This window comes from Canis lupus, chromosome 4 (genome assembly GCF_048164855.1).
Source record: "Canis lupus baileyi chromosome 4, mCanLup2.hap1, whole genome shotgun sequence".
Taxonomy (NCBI): Eukaryota; Metazoa; Chordata; class Mammalia; order Carnivora; family Canidae; genus Canis; species Canis lupus.
The window spans coordinates 29,467,899-29,489,709 of record NC_132841.1 but is presented as its reverse complement, the minus strand read 5'-3'; the positions used below and the strand labels follow the sequence as shown (position 1 = coordinate 29,489,709).

The 21,811-nt window shown below is 57.1% G+C and overlaps 1 long non-coding RNA gene across 3 annotated transcripts; it reads left to right on the top strand.

Moving 5' to 3' along the window:
- Positions 1-3,921: 3,921 nt before the first annotated feature.
- On the top strand, positions 3,922-21,073 carry LOC140632084 (uncharacterized). 3 transcript variants are annotated; one of them, XR_012029613.1, is made up of 6 exons: positions 3,922-4,794; positions 7,531-7,846; positions 8,077-9,009; positions 10,364-10,452; positions 12,851-12,950; positions 20,444-21,073. It is a non-coding gene; the product is annotated as an uncharacterized lncRNA (long non-coding RNA). The 3 variants fall into 3 exon arrangements; XR_012029615.1 differs by lacking the exon at positions 3,922-4,794 and adding an exon at positions 12,487-12,711 and having other exon boundaries at positions 5,778-7,846; XR_012029612.1 differs by lacking the exon at positions 3,922-4,794 and having other exon boundaries at positions 5,778-7,846.
- The last annotated feature ends 738 nt before the right edge of the window (positions 21,074-21,811 follow it).

Below are 21,811 nucleotides of genomic sequence, written 5' to 3'. Positions count from 1 at the left end.
TGAGGAACAGCAGGACTTAAAGAGGAGGGAAAGAAGTGACAAGTGAGACAGAAGGAAACGTCAGGCAGGATGAGGTGCAGACCCAGCAGTGTGCTGAGGAGCCAATGAGGAGGGGCCCCAAAAGGGGAGGCGGGGGGCACCAGGCTCAAGCCAACCACATGGAAAGGCCCGAGGACAGCCAGCCTCTGCTGACCTCAGAGGTGCCAGAGCGCTGCTGCTGAGGAGCACGCGGAAGGGGATTCCGGTCAGATGTACTTCTCTATCCTGCGGTTTGGTCATGAATGGGGGGAGTGGGTGGGGATGGGGAGCGACATGGGACCAAGGGAGGATTTTAAATGAGCGATGCTTGCGTCCATTTAAGTGCTGACATGAGGCAGCCAATGGAGAGAGGTCTCTGGTTTCCTATTGCTGGGTGACAAACCACCACAAACTTAATGTCCTAAAACAATAACTGGTTATTACCTCTCAAAATTCTTGGACTGGCCGGGCTCAGCTGGCTCACCTGGGGCTGCGGTCACCTGCAGGTTGGACTAGAACACCACGGTGGCTCACTCGCATGGCTCACTGCTGCTGGCCGTCGGCTGGGGCTGCCAACCGGAACATCTTGGTTCCTTTCCATGTGGCCTTTCCACCCTGCCTGGGCTCCTCACAGCACAGCAGCTGGATTCCAAGAAAGAGTATTTCAAGAGCTCCAAACCAGAAGCTGCCTTGAGGTTAAGACCCAGTCCTGGAAGTTACACGGTTTCACTCCCACCACATTCTGTAGGTCAGACAAGTGACAGGCCAGCCCTGATGGAAGGGGTAGGGTAGGAGATTCCACCTCTTGATGAGGACACCCGCTAAGAATTTGGACAATCTTTCATGTAATATAGGAGAAGGTGAGCCTGAAGGAGAAAATGGATGAATCCATCGAGAAAATGGCAGAGCTTAGGGCCCATGGCATATGTTGTAGGATTGGCTTTAGGGAGCAGAGGGCTTGGAATAGTTGTCTAGGAAGGTAGAATCATCCAATACTTTCTCAAGAAGATCAGAATAGGTCAACCAACCATCAGGTTCTGGGTCGTATGGCCTACTTTGGATTTTCCTCTCCCTTGTGGGGGATAGGTAGTGGAGAGAGCCTCTCAAGAGAAACACATATTGTTGAGCGCTAACATGGGCCCTTCACCAATTCTCTCAATGGCCCTATGAGGTCCACCTTACGGGTGAAGCACCAGGGGCTCAGTGAAGTCTGGCTCTCTGAACCTGTGTGAATGAGTCGATTGTCTGCACATAAAAGATATTTGCTCTCTCCTCTCTGAGGAGCATGTAGATGTCACAACTCCTCAGAGGAGGAAACCCATGATGGACATGGAGTGGTTGGCACCCGAGGAGAGGGGAGGAGGTCCTGGCAGGCTGAAGGGGTTTGGGGAGGGGGACGGAGACTGGGACTGTGAGGTCCAGGCGCCTCAGGATGAGAGGACAAGGAGGAAGGAAGGGGTCTGGGCTGCAGAAACCATGGGCGGGTGACCACTATTTCCGCCACCCTAATCATGCACTTGTGATATTAATAAAAGTAATTTATGTCATGTGACTGCTTTTTAACTAGCTGCTTTCAAGCCTTAAGACTGGGATTATAAAAGGCATGCATTTATAAATTATTAGCCCAGAGCTCATAAGCACATATACTTTGGGGAACACTTTGGTAGCACTTTAAATTAATTTATTGTCATTCATTCCAGCTGTCTGTGATGTAAACCGTCAGCTATAAATTTGTACCATCATCTGACACACCATTAACTAAGGTGCTGCCCGAGCCAGAGCACATAATAAAACATTCGAATACAATTTCTGTAGGGATGTAGGTGATGTAGGTCTCCCCTCTCCTTCTCCTCTCCTCTCCTCTCCTCTCCTCTCCTCTCCTCTCCTCTCCTCTCCTCTCCTCTCTTCTCCTCTCCTCTCCTCTCTCCTTCCCCTCCCCAGCCTCTCCCTCTCCCCCTCTATTAATGACAAGCAACACGGTTGAAGGCAGGTGCTTGGGAGCTGTGTTGGCAAAGGAACCAGGGTGGGTAAGACCCCCTCTGGCCCAAGACCCTCCACGGAGCTCTTGGGGTTTCATCCCACTGTACAGATGGGGCATCAGAGATCCAGAGAAGGTGTGGGTTTGTCCAAGGCCACACCATCAGCAGAAGCCATGACCTCCATCCTACCCCGCTGCCTCCTTGGTCGGCAGGCTGAGTCTACGCTCCTGAGAACTTGGGCCTGGGCAAGAGGGAGCCCTGCTAGGAACAGGAAATAAGATTTCATTGGCAGGAGTTTCTGGTGGGGCCAGGAGAACAGAAATCCAGGAATCCTGGGCAAAGAGAAGGAAAGAACAGAGGAGGATGCCTCCCGCGATCAGCACCTTCAAACATCAGAAAGGCAGAGAGTGGCTTGTTTTGGGGACCTGGGGGGCACTGAGCTGGCACATTGGAAAGCCATCTGGGGGAACGATTTGGATCCCACGGGGAGGGGTTTTGTAACGGTGACAGCTGGCTGAGGTGGGAGAGAGTTCCCTGTCACCAGAGGAGTGCAGCTGGAGGGGGACGTGGGACCGTGTATCAGTTCCTATTGCTGCTGTAACAAATGACCACAAAAGTCGTGGCTCAAAACAACCCAAATCTATTACCTTGTAGGTAAGGAGGTGAGAACTCCCAGATGGGCCTCCCTGGGCTCACATCAAGGCCTGGAAGGACTCTGTTGACAACTGACGCATCTTTCCCTGGCATCCTTTAGGGCAGGGGCTGGGTCTTCCCAGAATCCCATCTGTCCACCTCCCTCATTTGTCTCAAGTCTTCCAGATAAGGTCCTTCACTTGGATAATAAGAGTCCTTACCTGTGAGGGCTTCCGACAACGCCGAGCGGCTGTCACCCTAAACTGCTCGGCAGCACGGTGTCCAGCACATAATAGAAAGTACGTGGTGGGTGGTGGCCTCCGATCAGTGCTGTCCCCAGCCATGCCCTGCTCATTCATTCTCAAGTACGCCTTCCCTCCTGATGTCTGCCAGAGACACCCCCCTGCCCCCCGGCCCCAAATTGTGGCAGGCCCGAGCTCTGTGGCTCCTTCCCATGGAACCAAGCTGTAGGGGTGGATGTTACCATCCCCCGGTCTGCCTTGCTGGCCTGGAATGGGCCCCAGAGGCTACATGGCCTGTGGTGGCCCCGGGCAGGGCCTGGGTCTGATGGGCCTCTGGGGCTCCGGGAGCTACCCCAGCCGGTACCGGGTAGGCGCTAGGTCAGGTGTTGGAACGAAGGGACACAGGCAGGAGTGACGCGCAGCTGGGAGTTGGCTCGCTCAGCAGGCATCACTCAGCTCGGCTTCTGTGCCAGGCCCCGGGGCAGGTGGTCTCCCTGCCTCGGTCCCTGCCCTCCGGGGTGGCCGTGACTTTGGCGTGCTGCTGTGGTGAGCTTGGGGACCCCTGACAGCAGAGGGAGGAGGGCTCGGGACGGGGGTGGCTGTGGTTCCTGAATCCTCAGCACCTACTCTGTGCTGATGCTCCCGCCCCTGCTTATCTCCAGCCAGACCTTGAAGAGCCAAGAACCAGCTCTATTAATCAATTATCTGCTGGCTGCCCCGAGAGCAAAGCTTCCTGGCCCGACAAAGCCCAGGGGAGGGGCAGGGGCCCAGGACGCACGCAGGGTGTGGGAGAGGAGCCCACCCGTGGTCTGCATGGACACCGCAGTGGGCACGTGGCACGGTGGGCGTGCACCCCCACACTCTCAGGCCCGCGTGTGAATCTACGGGCATGCCCATCGCCTTTGTCACGCCTACACACAGCCCCACAGGCTCACGAGGCCCTCCTACACGCACCTCTCATGTGCGTGAACCCAAGTCATGCCTGTGTCTGCCTGTAGTATGCCCCGCCCCCCCCCCCCCCCCCGCCACGGCTTCCCACACCCAAATGGCCACACGCACCTTACTAGACACAGGCACACCCTCTCCAACATCTGCCCGGAGAGCCTGCTCCCACACGCCCTGTCTACTCTTGACGATCACACGCCTTGACAGTCACACACACTTCCACGTACCTTCCGCACGCACATGTGTGTAGACACGCATCCTCCACACGTGTGCCCTGCCAGGGCCCTTGCCAACGGCTGTTTCCGTGTTCCCCAAGTTGGGGTGGGGGCTTCGTGGACTGGCCTTATAGGGTTTCCTGAGGGCAGGTGGGTTGTTTTCTGGGTTTGGTTGGTTGGGACTGGATTTTTGGCCATGCCGTCAGGAGACCTGGCTTCGAGTCCGAGGCCTACATTCACGGAGCATGTGGGGCCCTGGATGAGTCCCTTAACTAATCCATACCTCAATTTCCTCACCCAGGGGATGAGAATAATGGCAACCCTGGTGGGTGTTTGCAGGATGCAATCGGATGCTATGGTGGCAGCGAAGACATCCGTCTGTGTCTTTATTGTTCTGTTTCCCGCCATCAAGGCTGTTGAGCAGCCAGGGTCCCATGGAGCCGGGAGGCCCTGCTGAATTGCTCGTGATATGGAGAACCCAGCTGGGGGATCCTGGTGACCTTGAGGGTTTACACCCCCCCTCCCCAGATCACTCACTCTCTGCAGGGTCCTGCTCCTCACCCAGGCTCTTAGCAGCAAGCTGGTCCCTACCAAAGAACGTGGTCACCCTCGGCCCCCCACGGCCCCCTCCTGACCACCCACGTCCACCTGCCTCCCCCTACCCAAGCCCTTTTTCCCTGCCAGGTCCTTGCCAAGCACAAGCAGTGGCAGCATGAGAGTGACATCCTCAAGCGGGCTCCAGAAGAGCTGCCCTGGTCCATGGTAGGGTGGCGGGGTGGTGGGGTGGCGGGGCGGATGCAGGATACAGCGGCCTGAGTGTGGAAGTGGTGCGGGAGTGTGTACATGTGCGTGCCTGTGGGGTGTCCCTGTGGGCCGTGGGAGTGCTGGTGGGTGCAGGGAGTGTGAGTGTGTGGGTGGGGACTGTAGCCCGCGAGTAGGGGTGGAGGCCTCGTGGCTGTGCACCTGCAGGTTGCGTGGGGGTGTGTGCGTGGGTCTGTGCCGTCTGGGAGTGTGAGACTGCGTGTGTGGGTGAGCTCTACGAGTGTGTCGATGCTCATTTTGGTGTCCGACTGTGGCAGTGTTTGTGTGTGTGTGTGTGTGTGTGTGTGTGTATGAGAGTGCGTGACCTTGTGTGTGTGTGTGCGGTGCGGGGTTGTGGTAGTGCTTCTGGGGTGCCGGGGTGTGTGTGTGGAGCTGCGTGTGTGCTGCGTCTGGGTGGGAACGTGTGTGTCTGTGTCTGTCTGGGTGGGAGTGTTTGCACCGCGTGTGGCAGGTCTGCCTGTCTGGATGGGAGCGTGGGTGTCTGGGAGGGTGGCTGTGGTGTGGGTGTGGGTTTCTTTGTTGGGCGTGTGAGTGTAAGAGTGTGAGGTGGGGGGAGGCGCTCTGGGCAGGTGGGGGGCAGGTGGGGGGAGGCGGGCAGGCGGGCAGGCAGGCGGCCAGGGCTCTTCCCCCCGCTTCCCCCCGCACGGTGGCTGGGCTGACAGCCGGGCGGAGAAGAAAACTAGACGTCAGGGAAATCAGTCAGAGACAAATCGATTCCCTTTAGAGGTGAGAAAAAGCAGATGCTGCGGCTGCTGGTGGCCTGTTAGGCTCGGAGCCACATCCCTCCCCAGCCCGAGCCACCCTCCCCCATTCCTCCCGCTGCCAACGCTCCCCCCCCCCATCCACCGCCTTTGTTTGGGGCCCTGCTGTGGGCCTGCTGCCTGGCCTGCCTCGCTGTCCCCTCCGCAGCAGGCCGGGGGCGCTTTATGGAGCCCACGCTGGGCACAAGTGCTGCCTGAGTGTGTGCAAGTGTGTGTGCAGGTGCCAAGGGGGGGGGGTGCACATGTCACCTGACGACAGAGCCGCCTCGGGGGCTTCAGAGGCAGTGGGTCACCGACTTGGCCGAGGACACCCAGGGAAGGGATCCCCAGGTGGCTCAGTGGTTTGGTGCCTGCCTTTGGCCCAGGGCGTGATCCTGGGGACCTGGATCGATTCCCACATCGGGCTCCCCGCAAGGAGCCTGTTTTTCCCCTCTGCCTGTGTCTCTGCCTCTCTCTCTCTGTGTCTCTCATGAATAAATGAATAAATTCTTAAAAAAAAAAAAAAGGACACCAGGGAGCTGGAGGCAGCGCTGCACCAGGCCTCAAGCCTCCTGGGTGCTGACCAGGGCAGCTCCTTGCACCTTGCCGCCCCCACCACCCCCAGGGGCATTTTGAGCACAGCTGCCCTTTCTTCCCCGCATGGCCTGTTCAGGGATCGGTGCAAGAGGAGCGGTCCCGGCTGCCGATGGCCCTGTGTCCTTCCCGTGAGCACAGCAGCCCGGGCCCCAGTGGCGTGGCTCCTCCCTGTAGCCTGGAGAGGAACGTCTGCCCCCACGCCCTGCTCCCTGCCAAGCCAGCCCAGATCAGCGGCAGACTCGAGTGGGGGCCAAGGACCAGCCTTGTGGCCGCAGCCCTGTGGCAGGGTGGCCGGGGTCCCTGCCCCAGCTGCCAGCAGAGCCGCTGCTTCAGGACGGGGCCCGGAACCCCCTGCCCCGGGTCTCGCCGAAGCCGCACCTGGAGGCTCGTTCCCTGGTCCAGGCTCTCCTTTCTGCTCCCCCTGCGACACCCAAAGCCAATCAGGAGACCAGGGTGAAGCAAGTCATTGCTCCCCTGTGGGTGCAGGGCTGCTCCATCCCCGTCAGCTCCGCGGCGCCCCCGAGTCCCGCCCGGGCCAGCCTGGGTGCACCGGCCAGCCGCGCCGCTCGGGTGCACGGACACCCTACCACTTGAGCAGGAGATCGGGCGGAGGGAGTTGCTCCCCGGACCAGAGGGTGGGAGAAGCGACTGTTTTAGGGGCTCCGTTTCTGGAATGCCACACCGGCACAGATTCCCCTCCCAGGCCTTCCCCTCTGCCCCCAAAGACCCTCAAGACCCTGCTCTCTGCTCCCCACTCTCAGGCATATCCAGGCCCGCGTCCACCTGCCTGCGCCCTCCGTGGCCGTCCTCACCCATGCTCGGCACGGAGAGGCCTGACTTCCCGTCGCCGGCTCTCTCAGGTGTGGCTGTGTGTCCTGAGACGGGCGCTAAGCCTCTCTGGGTCTTGTTTCTCCCCGGCTCAGGGACGAGGATGCAGGGACCTGGGGCAGGTGGCAGGTACCAGCTACTCAAAGTTAGCAGCTGTGTTTTTGTTACTGGCGACCAGAGGGGTGGCTCATGGGGCCCCTTCCAAAGCCCACGCCTGGCCTAGATTCTCCGTGGCCAGCCAGATGGGAGAGGACAAGGATCGATCCACAAACATCGATTGAACCAATTTGGGGCCAAGCCGTGTTGCGGGCAGACAGCAGCTGGCAGAGTGCCTGGCCCGTGAGACGTGTCCAAAAAAGTAAGTGTGGAGAGAGGGAAGGGGTGGCGCTGTGAGCGTGGACGGCGCACGTCTCCGGCCCCCCAGGAACTTACGGTCTCACCAGGACCCCGAAGTGGGTTCTGACTCCGGCTCTGCCTCTGGCGGCTCCGGGCCTTCTTGTTTGTCTCTCAGTCACATCGGGAGCTCTGTGACCTTGAAGACCATTTCCTGCTGGGATATTAATACCACCACTAATAATAACGGTCGCCGTCGAGGCCGGAGCTCCCAGACTAATATTAGCTGCACCTGTTGAGCGATCGGCACGTGCCAGGCCCTCTGCACATGTTCTGACGTCATTCCCCGCGAGCCCTCCCCTGCTCCCTGAGCTGGACTCATCATCCCCTGTTGACAACCCAGGGATGGACGCTCTGTGCCTGCCCAGGGTCCTGGAGCCGGAACAGGGCTCACGGCCGTGTCGGTCAGGCTTGGAGGATGGCAAAGACCGGAGGTACTCAGCTGACCCAGAGTAAGGGGGGGCTGAGTGGAAAGGAGGGGACCTGGGGGAGGCCCCTCCCCTGGGCTGCGGGCCGGGCAGGCCTGTGGCATGTGTGTGTGTGTGGGGGGGGGGCGGTGAGAGCCCTCCTGGTGCCCGTCGCCAGCATCCACAATAGCTGCAGTTCGGCATCGCCCCCGGTGGGCCTCCTTCCTTATCTCTCTGCTTCTTTCTTTCCCTTCCAGGGCAACTCTGGGGTTCCCTTCTTCTTCTCTCCATATCCGCCCTGCACCCCAGCCCTGGTCCTCATGGATGCAGCTGCTATACCATTACGTCCTCTGGGATTCTCTCCGGATCTCCTTTCTGGCTCTCCTCTGCCCCTTTTTGCTTCCTGCTTTCCGACCCAAGGTCTGCAGCCTGGGGCCTCTCTCGGCCCCTGCCAGGCCCCCTGCCTGGCCCCCGGCCCCCATCTGCCTTTGTTCCTGCGGCCTGATGGTCAGACCCCCCCCCCCCACCGCCCCTCGTCTGTTCAGCTGCAGACCAGGGGCACTCTCTCTTCAACCTGGAGTCCTCAAACTCGGCCTCGAGGCCCTGTTGCACTATTAAAATTATCAGAGACTTGAAAGAGCTTCTGTTTATGTGGTTGTAGCTACGGATATTTACCGTATTAGAAATTAAAGCTGAGAAATCGTAAAATACTTATTCTCGGAGAACAAGACCAAACCACTGCATATTAGCATCATACATTTTCATGAAAAATAGCTATTTTCTAAAACGAAAGGAACATCACTTTACGTTTTGCAGATCGCTTTAATGACTCACCTCAGAGAAGACAGCTGGGTTCTCATGTCTGCTTTTGGATTTAATTTGTCGATACCTCTGGAAAACCTCTCTGTGCATTTGTTTACGAAAGAAAGAGAGTACACAAGGCAAACAATGCCTTCTCACTTTGCAGGGCCTCTGGAAGAACCGGTGTCCTAGACTGTCCCTGATGTGGCCCTTGCGGGGACTCCTCTCGGCTGGCTCCTCCTCAACCTGACAGATGCCGGAGGATCCCGGCAGCCGGCCGAGGGCAGGACACGGGATCTAAGAGTGCGGTGATTCTTGCAGATGGAGCTGGATCCGTGGGACCTGGGAGAGCCAGTGGGGCTTCTAGTAGCTTCCTGAGGACACAGGAGGTGAACGGAGCCATGACAGATGGGCGTATTTAGAGAGGCGGAGGGGAGACGGAGAGTCTTCCAGGCCGTGGGAAAAGACCGGGCACATCTTCAAAGAGGGAGGGCGAGGCACGGGGCCAAAGCCGGCTGAGACCTTTAGGGCCCCAAGCACTCTAAAGATCACGGTGCTGTCTCCCACCCTGCATAGTAACTCCGAATACAGTTTATTTTCCATAGCGACGCTAAGCTTCCTGTGTGTTAAAAGTTGAAATAGCCTCCTTCTAGTGTCTGGATTGCAAAACTGTGGGGAAGGGCACAGAAGCAGAGCTCGTGTCATTTTTCTGGTGCCGTGTTGTGTCTGTACCTGCAGTGTGAGCTTGCTCTGCCTCTTGGGTCATGCATGGGCCTTTGGGGTGAGTGGCAAGAGGGGTGGGTGGGGATGGGGCCCCGAGAAGGACCTGCCAGTGCTCCTAGAGCACCATGAGATTCAGGGTACCTACCCCCGGAGAGGGTAGCCTGGCCTGGAATCGCCATCCCGGGGGCAGCTGTAGAAGCTTTGGCCCAGCCTGAAGTGCCCAAAACTCTGGGGCTGCATGGGAACAGCTTCTCCCATGGCCTTTGGTTTTTTTTCTACTTCCCTCTGGGATAGCAGACCTCAGAGGATGCTGGTGAGGGGTCCTGGGGAGGGGACGGCCCCCACCCCAGCAGAAAGCTAGAGGCTGCAGGGGCAGAGGTCTCGGGGCTGTGTGATGGCTTACGGACCCCCTGACTGTCTGCACCGCAGCTCGGCCACCTCCTCAGTGACTTAGTTTCCCCGTCTGTAAGGCGGGGATCAGCAGGGCCAGCTCGTTGTGCCGTCTGGGGTGAAGGCACAATGAGGGATAAAACATCTGGTACAAAGATCGGGCCAGCTCCACGAGGCACGAGCTTCATTGCTCTTTTGTTCGGTGCCGTGGCTCAGATCCGGTTTACAGGAATTGCTCAACAGATATCTGTTGAACCAAAGAATTAATAAGTGAACACATTGGTGGCTCAGGTACGACCAGTTCTCTCCCGAGACCAGGCCATGTCCAATCACCTCAGGCAGAGAAACTCAGACCCAGAGAGGGAAAGTGACTTGGTTAAGGCCATGCAGCCAGTTAGTGCTGGAGCTGAGTCCTGAACCCTGGCTCTGCGGCCAGCAGCCACGGGGCCCCCAGGGAGGGGGTGTCTGAGGCGTATACGTGCATGCGTGTGCATGTGTGTATGTCTGGGAAGCCGGGAGGCCGGAGTCCCTTCTTGATGGGGCTCCTCCTTCCTGCTGGAAGGCCTGTCGTGGGTGGCTAGCCTGTGTGGCCCCTGCACACCTCACCTATTTATTGGGATTTCTGTGCAGGCTGACGCTCTACAGGGCGGTGTGATCTTCTGGACCTAAGGAAGCCATTGCAGCTTGTAAGAGAGCCCAGACTGACCGCTCCGAGCAGGGTGTGTGTGTGTGAGGGGAGGGGTTTGGGGGGGAGACTGGAAGAGGTGGGAGATGGGGGGTGGTCCTGTCTCCCTGGGCATCCCAGGGCCGGGGCGGGGGCTTTCCTTCCCCTGCCTGCTGAAGCGCCCCAGGCCAGGTGACCCCATCTGGCCCACGGGCCTGTTTTCTGATGGGTGTTGTTGGTCAGCCGTTCTGCTTTACTCCAGAGCTTCTCAAAGTGTGGCCTGTGGAGCAGCAGCAGCAACAGCAATCCGGAGCCGGTTAGCAACGCAGACTCCGGGCCCCGCCACGCACCTGCAGTGGCAATCTCTGTTGGTGGCTCCTAGGACTCTGCATTTTACAAGGCTTCCCCCGAGGCTTATAAATTTTAGAAATCACTGCTTACACAGTTTCTCAACAAAAATGGGACATCCAGTAGAGCTAGCATTAGAAGGGGGCGGGCGTCTCCCGGCTAGACTTAGTAACCAATTTATTTATGGGTCCTTTTATTGAGGTATAATTGACAACAGCATTCTATTACTTTCAGGTCTAAGACATAATGATTCAATATTTGTATATATTACGAAATGACCGCCACGGTAAGCTTAGGTACCATCTGTCACCGTCCACAATCACAGATTTTTTTTGTCTTTTTTTTTCTTTTTTTGTGTGTGATGACAACTTTTAAGATCTACTCTCTTAAGCAACTTTCACACACCAAGACAGCATTATTAACTGTAGTCACCATGCTGTCCGTTACATCCCTAGGGCTGACTTCCTTTACAGCCGGGAGTTTGTGCCTTTTGATCCCCTTCCCCCTTTTTTGCTCTCTTCCCCACCACATGGGCAATCATCGGTCTGTTCTCTGTATCTCTGAGCTTGGTTTTGGTTTGATTGTTGGTTTTGTTTTTTAGGTGCCATATAGAAGTGAGATCGTGTGGCATTTGCCTTTGTCTGATTTATTTCCTTTAGCATAACACCCTCCAGGTCCATGCATGTTGTTGCAAATGGGCAAGATCTCATTCTTTCTTATAGCCGAGTAATATACCATCATATATTATATATTATATGCCTATTCCCTTATATATTATGTACATTATTTATCTACCACACCTCCTTTATCCATCCATCCACTGACGGACACCGAGGTCATCTCCGTATCTCAGCTACTGTGAATGATGCTGCAATGAACATGGGGGTGCATTGAGGTTCCTGGGGCAAACAGCTCTTCAAATTAGTGTTTTTGCTTAGATACTTGTTTAAACTGTCTGTTCAGTTGTCCATCCATCCATCCATCCATCCATCCATCCATCCTTCCATCATCCCATTCTTTTCTCAGTCGATGTCCAGTTGCACTAGCAGAAATGAGAAAGCTTGCTGCCCACCCCCAGCCCTCTCTAGCTGACCATGAGGTCTTGTAGCCGAGGAGATGGCCTTCTAGCCCCTTGGTTCTCTCGGCCGGCGTACGACTGGTTCTGCAGGACGGTCACTTGCTTCAGTCTGAGAGTGTCTCTGGCCTAATGCAAAGTGTCCAAGAGGGAAGAGGGAGACAGCAACATTTATTTGGCCTCTACGGTGTGTCGTGTGTTTTCATCCGTGCTGTGGCAGTTCACTCCACCTGCCACGCCCAGCCTCCCTCCACTGGGTAGGAGTATTCTCATTTCACAGATGAGAAATTGAAGCTCAAAGAGGTAGAGGGACTTGAGCAAGCTCACAGAACCTGAAAATGGTAGGATCAGAATTTTAACCCAGTTCCTCCGGCCCCCAGAGGCTGTGTCCTTTCTTCCATTCCATGGCACTTTTCTCCTTGGTGGACCTGAGGATGGGTAGCTGGCAGCTGAAGGACCTGCTTCTAAGCACCTGTACTGTTAGGAGGTTAGCATGCTGTCTGCAGGGTAGTGAGGCTCCTGTCACCGGGGCTGTATGAGCGGAAACCGGGAAATCCTGTGGCCATGGTGGTGGTCCTGTGTGTGTGTGTGTGTGTGTGTGTGTGTGTGTGTGTGTGCAAGGCAGTACTGAGACCAGGTGACTTTGAGGGCCTTCTTCCTTCCTAGGTGGGCCTGCTCAGGCCTGCTCCAGGGTCAGTGCCCTCGCGGATGGAGGCTCTGCAGCCAGCTGCTCATTATCTGTGGCTCCTCTGAGGGTACCTTGCCAGCTCCCAAACAGGAAACATGTCCAGAAAGCTGTAATTAGAGCCAGGAGCCACAGGCCCAAGAGGTGCCTGCTGCAGCTTCAAGTGCAGACATGCTGCTTTGGTTAAGTCCCCGGGAGAGAACCCAGTGAGTCAGGCCCTTAGATCCTCTCCGTGCATGTGGCACCCCCGCCCTACCCCATTCTCCCTGGAAGGAAACCAGCATTCGCTAGGAGCCTACTGGATGTCTGCGTTTCCCATATGTTCTTTCTTCCATTCCTCCTCAGAACCCTGGAAAGGAGGAAGCATCCGCTGTTGTGCAGGAGAGGAGCCCAGAGGCCCTGAAATGTCGCATGACTCACTCAAGGTCATCCTGCCAAAGCAGAGGTAAGCTCGAAGTCCTGCCTTTGTGAGCGCCTGGTGTAACCATGTGATCATTCCAGGGACAGGCTGAGTCAGAGGCAGGGTGCAAGGGGCCGGTGGGGCAGGTAGAGGAGGCTTGTGTGGCCCTGGCTGAGTCCTGGGTCTGCCGGACTGACCCTGACTTCCTTCGGCCTCTGCGGATCTGTCATGGCGGGATGCGTCCTTGCTGGGCTCCCCTACCAGGCTGCTGGGCCACCATGACGAATGTGGTGGTTTCAAAGACACGGCCACAAATTCTTTCACACTCTTCCTTATTGAGAAATGGGGTCTATGTCCCCACTTCTTTAATCTGGGCAGGTTTGTGACCACTTCACCCCACGGAGAAGGTCAGAAGTGATGCTAAGTCAGTAAAGACCATGTGACTTCCATTTTGGTGCCTGGAGCACTCTCTCTTGGAGCCCCGAGCCACATGTGAGAGCTGAGGAGAACCACTAGCTGAGGCTGCCATGTTGTGAGGAAGCCCAAGCCACACGGAGACGCCACGTCTGGGCACCAGTGCCCCCTGAGCCCAGCCATCTGACCGGCCAGCCATTGGAGGTTTCCCAGCAGAGGCCCCAGATGCTGTGGAGCAGGGACAAGTCATCCCTGCTACGCTCTGTCCGAACCCCCGGGCCACAGAAACTGGGGACAGAGTTTGTGCGGCTAAGTCGTCAGGTGATCTGCAGTAGACAGCCGGCCCAGCTGCGCCAGCCCGGACACGCCATGCGGTCATCTCAGGGGTCCCCCACTGAGCGTCTTTTACCCCTTGACCCCCGGGCAGCTGGCTGGGCTCCCACTCCCAGTGCAAAGCATGGCTCCAAGGGAAGGTACGAGACCGGGAGCCCTGCCTCTCTCGGGAGTGCTATCTGCTCAGCTTCCTCTGCCCACTCCCTTCCCAGAGATGAGCTCCTCAACACCGTGTCTGCCTCAGGGCCTCTTGTGCATGATCCCCGCCCCACCTCTTCCTAGCTCTGAGGTCTTGGGCAAGTTACCTAACTCGGTGTTTTCAGTCTGGAAGACAGGGTTGATAAATACCTGTGCTGGAGGGTTACTGTCGGAGCTGTGCCTCGCACTCCGAGGTCCATTACCGTGATCTGGGGACCCCCCCTCTTCCTGGCCCCCTGTGCCATGCTCACACACACAGGATTCTAGAGTTTACAGGTGCTCCAGCCCCCGTCCCATAGCCCCACGGGGCGGGTCCACATTACTGAGCCCATGAGAGAGCCACAGCTCCAAGTCGCATGGCCTGAGACCGAGCTCTTTCTCCTACTCTGGTTGAGCCTCTTCTAGAATTTTCCTCTGCTCTCCCTCCCTAGTGCTCCCGGCCAGCTTACATAGTTTCCTCCCTACCTCCGCTCTTTCCTGCCTCTGGACTTCTGGAGTCGCAGCCTGTATGACTTTGGATAAGTCCCTTCCCCTCACTGGACCCCAGTTTCCCCCCTTGTAGGATGAGGTCATTGGGCTGGGGGCTGTCAGAGGGGCCTTTTAGCTCTAAAATGGCCCAGTTGGGTGTCATCGCCGGAGGTGGCTGGGCTACAGCCCTGCCTCCTGCTCCGCACACAGCTGAGTCCACCCTGGCCGTGAGCCCCTCAAGGAAGGGGGCAGCAGGGCCAAGCCGTGAGAAGGGGGATTGGAGCACTACCTAGGAGACGGCGCTGGGGCATTGGCCGCCAGGTTGGCATACACGCGCGGTTTTGCCCAAAGTCGGTCCTGACAGTGTGGCTGAGTGATGAACCCACCCCAACTGGGCCTGGACTCTGAGGCCCCTTCCCAGGCCATTTCCAGGGGTGGCTCAGGTCGTGAAGGCTGTTAGGCATGCTGACTTCTGGTGACCCAGCCCCTGCTGCTTCTCCTGCCAGGTCTTTTCCTGGCCAACCTGCCCACGTCAGGCCTCACTTCCTCCAGGCAGTCTTCCCTGGTTTGTGGCATCAGGCATTCCCTTGGTCTTCCCATCATGCCTGGGCTCCCTGTCAGACCCTTCTTATGTAGTGGCCTCTTACTACCTGTTTCATGACAGCTTCCCCTCCAAGACCTTACACCCCAGGAGGCCGGGGTTTGGGTGTGTCCCACCCACCACTCTTCTCCAATGCCTCATACAACCCTGGCACTAATTAGGTGCTTGCTAAATGGAGGTTGAAGAAATAAATTTTAGATAAATAAATAAATAGCCACAATGCTACTTGCTTAGGGGCACCAGCAGGCTCAGTGTTTGAGTGTCTGCCTTTGGTTCAGGGTGTGATCCTGGGGTCCTGGAATCAAGTTCCGCATCAGGGTCCCCGCAGGGAGTCTGCTTCTCCCTCTGCCTGTGTCTCTGCCTCTCTCTGTGTGTTTCTCATGAGTAAATAAAATCTTTTTAAAAAACCCAAACAATGCTACTTGGTTAAAATACCCCAGCCTCATCTGCCTGCGCCTTAAGCCAGGCCAGGAGAGGATGATTTCCAGGGCACAGTATTATTTTGATCCCTGTAGGATTGCTCTTATTGAATTGTCTGTTCTTATGATTTCATTCCCCAGAACGCCTCTCCATGAGATTTGTCTTTGTGTCAATGCTGAGAATTTTATAACAAAGACTGCCAGGAAAGATTCCTGGTTTACAACCAGAGGCAGCTCTGATTTTTCTAGACATCTGGCTTTATATATCTATTTTTTTATTTCATGGACATTGTGTAACTGACTCGATTTCCCCTTTTGCATTTGCTACCAGGAAGCTCAGAGCTAAAATTTTAATCCTTCGAAATAACTTTTAAGACTTTGTCATCTTAATATTTGAATTGGCCAGTTTTCTGGCTTATTTTAATGTCCTTTCCTCTGTTTTGCTTCTTACTTTCCTATCAATTTCCACTTTTTGTTTTACTGTGATATTTCAAGTATCCTTATAAATTCCTTAGGGATTTGTGTATGTTTTGAATCATTTTCTAAGAACAAGTTGAGCTACAACTAAATGCATGTACATAGACCTTCTGGGCACAACATTCCCGGGCAGACAAGCTGAAGAGCGTGGTGCTCGGCCTTCTCATGGCCACGCAGGCCTGTCTCCCTGTAGCCTCTGGCCACCCAGACCCTTGGCAGCCTGGTCCATGTTCCGTGGGCTGTGGCCTGCCAAACCGTGTACTGAGTGGCCATTCCTTGGATCTCATTCACAGTCCTGCCTCTGATCTGTTGGCTTCACTGCCCTGCTGCCAGTTTCCTGACCAGCCTCCTATCTGTGGTTCCTGACCCCCTGCCTTATCTCCCTTCTGTGTTGATGCTTAATGCTGCTCCTGAGAAACTGGCTTGCTTCCCTTCTTAGCTAAGACTTGACCTTGTCCCTCGGATGCAGTCTGATTCCAGTTGCCAGGGGCAACTACACTTGGTCACCAGGCTGGCCTTCTGCTGGCCCAGGCAGGGGGCAACTGACCTGCAGGTCCTAAGCACAGGCCCTGGACAGCTTGAGTTGGGACCAGGGGCTGGGGAGCTAATCATAAAGCAAGTGTAATATTCAGTATGATCATTTTATCTCTGGAGGTGGACATGTGCTCCTAGAGGGAGAAAGAGCAGGGCGAAGGAACCCGGCTTGATGAATGGCGACTCGAGGTTCAGGAAGGTGAGATTCATCCAAGGTGGTGCAGGAATTCAAAGGATCAGAGGGCTTCCTGGGGCTGGGTCCTCTCTGCTGCACCTCCTCCTGTCCCAGAGACAGGTGCCTGAGTTCCCGATGGAGACTGGGGTGAGGGGGTCTCAGAGAACCCCAGGCCCAGCCACAGGCATCATCTGTCTGGGCCACCGATGTCCCCCCCTCCCTCTGCGAAGCTGTGGGGCTCCGGGAGGGTCCAGCCCACGCTCTCATGGTCTGCCTGCCGGTGCAGACCCGGGAAGGGGAGGCAGCAGGAGGGGAGCAGGGATGGCAAGGCCTACGTGTCTTTTCGATCTCTGCCAGCATCCGGGGCCTGGCCCTTTGATCAAGGGAGGCTGCCACCCGGTTTCCTAGAGCCACGCCCTCTGTCCTTCCCAGGAGCCCACGGAGTTCAGAGCTCGGACGCAGCCCCGTCCTCCGCATCCCCCGGCTGGGTGGGCCCTCCCTCTCTGCGTGACCTCGCACACGTCCCTTGGCCCTGGGGGCCTGAGGCTTGTCCCCTGGTCCACGGGACCCTGGGTCCTTGCCCGCCTCCCTCTCAGCGGCGTTGCTGCTGTGAGAACCTGCTTGTTCTAGAATGCTTCCCCAGCGCCCGTCTGAAATGCCGAAGCGATTCCCCAGGGCGCTCTGTGTACCTCCTGGCCGCCGACGCTGCAAGGAAACAAAACCCCTCCAAAAAAACAAAAGACATAAGTGCATCAGAATGCATGGAGCGGACGGTGGTGTTTGAATTGGAAATCACTGAGGTGGTTTGGTTCCTATTCGGGTATCAGAAGTTTATTCACGCAACAAGAATTTGTTAAGGTTGTGTTCAGTCGCACAAATATTTATCGAGTGCCTGCCCTGTGCTCGGCCCCGCGCTTCGTGGGGAGTCAGGAGGCGGTAGGTCATGTCGGAGGGCGGAGAGCACCGGCCGGGGAGTCCCCCAGACCTGGCTCTGAGTCCGGCTCTGGTCCTCGCCGTCCCCGTGACCTTGGGCCAGTCACCCCCGTTCCCTGAGCTGCTTCCTAAAGGGAAATAAGGCCGGCCCCTTCCTCGGAGTGTTGTCATGAGGATCCGGTAGGAAACGCGTCGCTTTTATTAACGGCGACTGAATACTAAGTGTGTCAGGAATGACGGGGAGGTGTGGGCCCCGCTCCCGCGGCAGTCGCGGTTCTGGAAGCTGTGAGCTCCCGGGCTTCATGCTGGGAGATGGTAGGGGGGGATGCATCGGATGCTATGGGTGCCCATGGGTGCCCGAGGGTGCCCGGGGAAGCCAGGGAGGCCTCGTGGCATTGCTGAGGACTTTCTAGCCCACGGCTGTGAGCTGGACCCAACAGAAGCCACATGTGGGATTTGGGGCAGACCCTTCTAGAGCCGTGGGGAGATAAACCTTGTACCCGCCAGCTCTCTTACTCAGATGCTGCCCTCAAGGTCTCCTGTGGGCATTTCTAGGAAAATCGCAACCACGTGTGTTTTGGGACGGGGTCCGGGGAAGGGGGAGGATGGTGGAGGTGGCGGGGTCTCAGTTGGCCTGGGCAGCTCTAACAAACCCACAGACCCGGGGGTTGAAGGAACCAACATTTGTGTCTCACAGCCCGGAGGCGGCACGTCTGAGATGAGGCTGCCGCTGATCTGATGTCTGCATTGCAGTTGCCTCGTGCCGTGTGTCCTCACAGGGTGAGAGGGCTCGTGTCTCGGTGTCTCTTCCATTAGGGCGCCCATCCCACCATGGAGGCTCCACCCTCGTGACCTAACAGCCTTTCCAAGGCCCTACCTCCAAATTCCATCCCACGGGGGATAAGGGCTTCAACCCCCGAATTTCAGGGGGATGCAAACAGACCCCTGTGCAGGAAGCACCGGGTCACCGCGAAGGCGCCAGTGACGGCGGCAGGTTCAGACGTGCGGCGGGGAGGCGATCCGGGTAAGAGGAGGGCAGGGGTGTGCGCAAGCCCGCCTGCGTAGGGCAGAGAGAGAAGGCCGTCCCGTCGGGCCCCCTGGCCACCCCCTCTTTCCCCGCCAGGCCGCAGTGTGCAGAGCTGCCTCTGGCTGGGGAGTCTGTGTCCGAGTGCCCTGTGGTGCGGTGGGGACCGGCTCGGCTCACAAGTCGGGGGTGAGACTAACCCAGAGGGCCTGCTGGGTCAAGGTGGGACAGGGGCAAGGCAGGTGGGAGGTGCCCAAAGCGGCTTCGGAGGCTGGGGCTATAGCGCACTTCCAGGGACTGCGTTCTACGTTCTATGCGAGGATGGGATTCCAGATTTTGCTGGGCTGGCTGGAGTCCCCAGCGGGCCTTGGGTCCTAAAACCCATACACACCCTTTTGTCTTCCAGCCCAGCTGCTAGATTTTCACTGTTTCCTCCTCATATTTCGTCTCTACCCTCCTTCACCTCGCTCTGGGAGGAAGCCCTATGGAGCAAAGCAAACCATCTGCATTACTAACTGCCCCGAACATCGCGGCCTAAAACCCCTACCATTTTCTTGTGCTTATTGATTCTGTGGGTCAGGAATTCAGAAAGTGCACAGCAGGGGCAGCTTGGCTCTGCTCCACAGCGTCGGGGCCTCAGGCTGCAGGCCTGGGAGGTCAGGCGGATGGACGCGTGTGTCACCTGTGTGCAACTGCTGCTGCCCCTGGGCTGGGACCTGAGGTGCGGCGGTCCCCGGAACACCTGGATGTGGCCTCTCCGGGCGGTTGCGTGGGCTTCCTCATGGCACAGTGGCTGGCTTCAAAGAGTGAGCACCCCAGAGACGGCAAGGTGGGGTCGCACCGCTTCTTACGACCTAACAGATGCCGCGCGGGGTCCCGTCTGCTGTGATCACGACCGCTCCCAGACGCGAGGGGCGTGGAAGTCGTCCCCGGACAGAAGCGTGTGGGGTGGGAGATACTGAAGTGCTCCTTCAGGAAACGCGATCGGAGAGGAGGACTCGGCGGGAGAGGAGACTCATTCAGTCATTCATTCCCTTTCTCGCTCACCGTTCAGGCAGCAAGTGTTCCGAGGCTTCCTCCCTGCTGGCCCGTGGTCCTCCACCCGCCCCACCGCTCCCGTGGCCTGTCATCTCCGTGGGGCTCTCATCCCCTGGGGGTTTCTTCCCTTTTTGTGTTAACCCCTGAGGGGGGGCAGCGCTCACTGTTGCTTGCCCCAGCCCTTCTGATTGCCTTTGACCCTGCCCATACATTTATTTAGCCCATACACTTAAAAGTGCCTTTATCAAAGTCTCTTCAGTCCCCATCTCGAGTGACCACTTCCTGCCAGTGAACACTGACACACATCATGCATTCACAGCATCACACGTCACACAGCGTACATCATTAAAGGAACCCAAGGCTCAGAGTGCCTCCTACAGTGAGTGTCCAGCAGAGGCAGGATTTGAGCCCACAACTCCCGGTTCGTGTCCTATGATGGGTAGGAGCTCATCCTTGCAGCAGGGCCAGCTGAACCCCAGATCCCCTTACCCCAAACCCCCTCTTTGCCTACTGGTTCAACTCCTAGCTTGATGTGATCTTATTCGTGGCATCCCCAGGCTGGGGCACTGCCTGGGGCCCACCAGGGCTCGGCCTTCCGTGACCACCTAGCTCTGCAGTACATGGCATGGAGGGATGGGTGATCCCCACCCTCCACCCCCCGCACCTGCTCATCTGCACTGGGCCATCGAGTTTGGGAACAATTCTGCTTCACAACTAGACACCTAGGTGGGAGGGCTGAAGGGACTTGTCCTGGGTCACACCCACCAGTCTAAGCCCCTCGTTTTAAAGCAGCCTTCCTTTCTCCCTCGAGTAGTATTGATGATGATGGTGATGATGGCAGTGATGACAGTGACCGCATGAAAACGTTCGCCACAAGCCAGACACTTGGCTAACATCATCTCACTTAATTTTTGTCCTCTCAAGGTGCACAGAATTTCAGGAGGCCCTCTGTCTCAGGACCGCGCAGCCTGGCTGGGCCCGCAGCATCTCGGTGAAGCAGGCGGGCAACCGGCCGCAGTGAGGAAGAGACAGAGCTGGGATTTGAACTGGGCTCTGTCTGAGTCTAAGCTCCTGTGTCCTTCTGATCTTCCCACCCAGGAAGACCGCGCTCAAGAGGATCGGGTGACCTGCCTGAGACCACAGTCACCACGCAGGCAGGCAGGGAGACCCAGGCTTCTCTCTCAGCATCGCCTCCACGGGTGTGAGCATCCCTGTTTCCTGAGGGCCACACTGGTGCCCTCTCGGGGTAGGGGGCATGCCTAGGGAGCCGGGGTGTGCCGGCCACTGCACTAAGCTGTCACTTCCTCGAGGCCGGGGCTTTCTGTGCGCCCCCACTCCCAGCTCAGAGCCTGGAGACTGCCTGGGGTACTGACACCTGGGACAGGCTCGTTGATCGAATCAATGAAGGAGTGAGTGAGTGACTCCAGGGGATGAGGAGTGACCCGGTAAGGAGGCCAGGTGAGCACTGAAGGCCCCAGGTGAGCGGAGCACTGCCTTTCACCTGGCTGGCTCTCTGTTTATTTATTCCAGGGGAAAAAAAAAATAAAAATAGAAATCTGACAACAAAGCAAGGCTGTGTGATAATTCTATTCCCAGATCAAATCACAGCGCGGGGAATGCGTTACCATCAACGTGATTACCTTGGGGGAACAGAGACAGGGAGCTTTATTAAATGAGACAATCTTGCTAAAAGGAAGCCTTACATTAGACTTTGGGCCTTAAATAATATTAGTGTCAAGAGCTGACAAACATTCTGCACGCGGCGTCTGGGAGCCAACGGCCTCAGAGTGAGTGGCTGCAATGGGGGACGGCTGGACTTGGGTGACTGGGGTGACTGGGGCGCCTTCCCGGCACAGAGGCCACAAAAGCAGTTCAGACCCAGTTGTCCTTTCAGGCAGCAGGTGTCTCCTCCGTGGCAAAGTTGGGGAGCTGGGACCCTCAGTGTTCCCTGCCCTGGGCACGATGATCCTAAAACTGAGCAGGCCCCGGGGGGTGGGGGGGGGGGCGGGGAAGGCAGATGTGGGCGGTCCGCACTGGGATTTCCGCTCTGTTCCCTGAAATCCTCGGCTGCAGAGCATCGTCTTCAAAGTGTGAGAGTCTGGGAGGTCTGGGATTCATTCCTGTTTCACCAACCTTGTGACCGACGGCGTATTACTTAATCTTTGCAGATGCCAGTTTTCTTGTCTGTAAAGAGGGTTAACAGGGTCTGACCTCATCAGCTTGTTCCGAGGACTGGGGTGAGTTCATCTGCGGGAGGCTCCTAGAACAGCGCCTGGCATACAGGAAGCACCC